This window comes from Lycium barbarum, chromosome 6 (assembly GCF_019175385.1).
Source record: "Lycium barbarum isolate Lr01 chromosome 6, ASM1917538v2, whole genome shotgun sequence".
Classification (NCBI taxonomy): domain Eukaryota; kingdom Viridiplantae; phylum Streptophyta; class Magnoliopsida; order Solanales; family Solanaceae; genus Lycium; species Lycium barbarum.
The window spans coordinates 26035486-26040412 of NC_083342.1; positions in this window are offsets into that span (position 1 = coordinate 26035486).

The following is a 4927-nucleotide window of genomic DNA, read 5'->3' on the forward strand; positions in this document are numbered from 1 at the left end:
TGTCTATTCTATTGATTTTATGATTTTATGCATTATACTAATCTTAGTCGGCCTATAATATCTATCGGTACATAGTGTTTGTACTGATAGTACCTTGCTGCATTCTTTTGAGTGCAGATTATGATCCACAGACATCTACCAGACCTCATATTTAGTGTGAGGCCAGTTTCTGACATATTTGAGGGTGAGCTCCTATCCATTCTAGGCCGCCTAAAGATCTTCTCTTATTGATGTCTACTTTCATTCCAAACATTACTTATGTTATTTCAGACAGTTGTTATTTCCTTAGACATTTTATGTTTTAGAGTCCTTGTACGATGAATTTCAGATTTTAGGGTTGTAATATTTAAACTTCTGCAATAATTATTTATTTATGGCATGACTAGACGTTTTAGGTGACTATTATATTTGCCATATCCTTGACTTGTCTAAACATGGTTAATTAACTTGTAATTAGTTTGATGGTTAGTAAGGTAGGGGATTTATATGGGTGCCACTCACAGCTACTTGGGTCGTGATAGAGATGTCATTCTCCGTTGGTTTGTTCGATGCATTTGAGGTTAGACCTTGGGGTATTTATTTGTTGAGAGTGTCTTTGGATAAGGTGAAGCTGATTTAGGAGAAGCTTCTTGTGGCTCAGAGTAGACAAAAAAAGTATGCGGATCGGAAGGTTCGTAATTTGGAGTTCATGGTTTGTGACTAGGTTCTATTGAAGGTTTCGCCCATGAAGGGTGTGATGAGATTAGGGGAATAGGGCAACCTAAGCCCGAGGTTAACTTGTACCTTTGAGATCCTTGTCGCCAGGTTTAGCAGGTGTTCACCTGGTGTTTCATGTTTTTCATGTTGAAGAAATACCATTTAGACGGGTCTTATATCATCTATTGGAACTAGGTGCTATTTGATCAGAATCTGTCTTTTGAAGAAGAGCCGGTGGCAATCTTGGATAGGCAAGTTAGGAGGCTACATGGGAGACCGAGGCTTATATGTGTAGTAGATATCCCCCAGCTCATTATTGATTCAGGTACCTTCCCTTCATTTCTTTTCCTTTCAAGGACGAACGTTTGTTTAATTGGTATCTGATGTAACGACATGTTTGGTCGTTTTAGACATTTTACTCTTTTTCCCCAAAATACCCTTCCTATAGTCTCTTTTATGTATTTATGACTTGCGTGGTGCGGTTCCTGAGGCTATTGGGCGAGTCTTGGTTGGTATTGAGGATTCTTAAGTTTTCTAAGTTGAATAAGTGAAAAAGTTGACCAATAGTTGACTTTTGGGTAATTGCGTCTGGAATCGAATTATGATCGTTTCGGTAGGTCCGGAACGTGATTTTTGACTTAGTTAGGCCTTTGGTTCAAGTCCCAAGGCGTCTTGTTGAGTTTTGGGTCATTGGTTGGAAAGGTTGGTTTTGATTTGATTGGAGTTGACTTGGGTCAACACCGGGTCAAGGCGACCTCTTTTGGCTGCCTTTTTTACACAAAAAAAAAAAAAGCAGTGTCTTTAGTGTTAAAATGCAGATTTGATAGCCATTTTTCAGTTGCTAAAATGCAGTATTTTACTAAAAAAAGCAACAGCTATTCATTCAATTGCTAAAATGCAGTTTTTTACAAACAAAACAGTAGTGTCTTGTAGTGGTAAAATGCAGATTTAGTAGCAGTTTTTTAGTTGCTAAAATCCAGAATTTTACCACAAAAAGCAGCAGCTCTTCATTCAACTGCCAAAATGATGTTTTTTTCGAACAAAATAGTAGTGTCTTGTAGTGATAAAATGCAGATTTTAGTAACAGTTTTTCAATTGCTAAAATGCAATATTTTACCACAAAAAGCAGCAGCTTTTCAACTGCTACGATGAATTTTTTTTAACAAACAACACAACAGTATTTTATCGTGTTAAAATGCAGATTTTAAATCCAAATGCAGCATATTGTAATAGCAGTTTCTTAGTTGCTAAAATGCAGCATTTTACCACAAAAAACAATGGCTATTTAACTGCTAGAATGCAGATTTTTACAAAAAAGACAACATCTTATTGTGATAAAAGATATGTTCCATTTCAACTAAATTCAAAGATTTCAGGATGTATTTTCTGCCAATTTTCAGTAATTTTATATGAGTTCTTTCTGTATCTTGATGTAAATAGAATAATGTTGGACTTCTGCTATCATTTTGTTGTTACGTCGCTTGTTTAAGTTTTAAGGAACTTGCAAGATAAGACAGTTCATGCTTAGAGTTTAACTAAATAATTTTCTAGTTCATCATTTTTATCAGTTGTCTTTTAGCAAAATCATATCTGGTCTTTTTAAAATAGAATCAGAAAAAATGAAAAACTGTTGGAGGCCATTCTACCAGGATATTTAATTCAACATGGTTGGTTTGAAAAACACAAATAGATATTTGAGATTTATTATTTTAGCATCGGTTATATGTCCAATTACCAAATGTTTGATCATATTAGAGATCAAATTAGATATCATGTCGCAAAAGCATTTATTGGTACTAACTCAACAATCGGGAACTCAAACAAAGATGACAATATTGTCAATCCCAATTTTTTTACCCAACTCATTTTACCCTTTTCTTTAATGCAAATTTTCCCATCGTCAAGATTTACACAACATAAAATAAATACACTTTTTTTAACTTTAACATCTCATTTTTTTCAACAAGCCTTTCCACTTTCATAGATTTCAACTAGTACTTTGGACAGCTCTAACAAACTGCAATTAACAGACCTAATAAATCTATTCAGAGTTATCTATATAAGGACTGGAGAGTAATTTGACTTGTCAAACACATTGCACTTTTTTGTTTCCTTGTCAAGTAGTCTGCATATATTTTTGATAAATTTACGTACTCAAAAAGAAAAGTGTGCTAAAGAAAATGATTGTTGGACAGAAATCTTGTGGGCAGAACGAGGACAATTAAGTCATTTCAGACGGGCTGTAACATTTTCTTCCCAGTTATGGCCTTACACTAAAGTGGGGCGTTAACGAGGATGGTTATAATGGCGCTATCACACCGTCTTCCTTAACTCCCTCTTTTCTCGCTCCATCTAATAATTATCTCCCCTTCTCAATGTCTTGAAAAAATAAATACTCAGCACGCCTCTCCTTTCTCCAATGGTGTAAAATACACCTCTGTATTTTCTCCTTTCTCCAAAAATACACCTCTGTATTTCAACTACCCTGTATAGTAACCCTACTATATTATTGCACCATATTTTGTTTGGATCTCCTTGCTCGCCATCTGTACCTTCGTTATTTTCTGAAAAATGGCTAAGTTTTATGTTGTATTTCGTGGTAGAGTACCTGGTATATACACGACATGGATCGAGTGTGAATCAATGGTTAAAGGGTTTAGTGGAAACTATCACAAGTCGTACAGAATCTATGAGGAAGCCCTTGAAGCTTACAACGAGTATTTCAGATTTAATAGAAGTCAAGAGAATGTTGATGTTGTTGAAGAGGAGGCTGCCAAAGTTGATGTTGTTGAAAATGTTGAAGCTACCTCAATCCATATTTTACATTCTTTTTTAGCTAGAATAGTTGTTGGGGCTGCTTGTATGAAGATAAATGAATGAAGGATCAACTCCTCTTTTTGTTTATAGATTATCTTGATGTTCATGATTAAAGATCTAATTTGTGGAAAAATCTTGTCCAGTTTGTGTTTATTTTCGACTTACTAACATAAATATCTTGTTCCTCTAATTAAATGGTTGAAGCTTCAAGTAGTATAATATGATCGATCAAATAAGTGAATATTCTGAACGTGTCCTAATATGACTTTTAATTGAACAATCAGATGAATGCATTCGATGGATTAACTAAGTGAATACCTTGAACGGTTGCCTCATATGACTTTTAATTGAACCATCAGATGAATGCATTCAATGGGTCAACTAAGTGAATAGCCTGAACCGTGGCCTAACATAACATCTAGTTGAACCATCAGATGAATGCATTCTACTGGTGAACCAAGTTAGACATTTGGTTAGCATTGAACAATTATCGAATTTTACCATGTTATGCTATGATTCTACCACAAAATTATCTCCTAAGGAATAACCACAATTGTTTGCTAGAATAATTCCCCTTGATTTACATGTTCATGTTCTTCTTCAATCACAAAATGAAGCCATCATAAAACAAAAAACATTAGCAAGGCCAATACAGCCGACAATTTTTTCCAAGCACTAAGTACAAGAACTATAGACATTGCTCATCATATGATCGGTGGTTCCATACACTCGTGAACAACTTCGATGGCAAATTTCTCTCTGAAAGCATGTATCGTGTTTGCACGCAAACCCGCCATGCTTTGGCCAGCCATGATGAATTCAATGAACCTCAACGAGTAGATACCATATGCTTCACCTACATTGTCATGTGGGACACCCTCAACAACATGCTTAACCTTCCACGGTTCGGTTAGTTTGTCTTTGGACAAATGGTAGAACTTGCTGGAGTCTTTTATCAACTTTGGAAACAATAATTTGAATGGGTTTTATTAGACTGTCAACCTTTTCAATTGAGTTTACTCTCCTGTTGCAGTTGTAAACCTCAATGGAGGCATTATTAATGACAAAAACAAGGGTGCAGTAGTGGCTATTTTCAACATTCCATACACAAAACACTCTCTTAGCACCTATCCAAGACATACCAAATAGTTGCGGATGATCACCTGTCACATAATCCATGATCTGATCATTGAATTCATACTCCTTCAACACATCTTCAATACTTCACTGTTCTGCCGCGCTCTTAACCACAATATCATTATATATTGCCATCAAGCCACACCAAAATAATACGTCCATAATGACGTCTGATGGATCATAGTATTCAGGGTAATCTATGCTACGGCTCCGCATCAGTGCCATTATTGCAGTAAAGTGCTGAAAATAAATAAATTCCTATCACTAAATACATGCA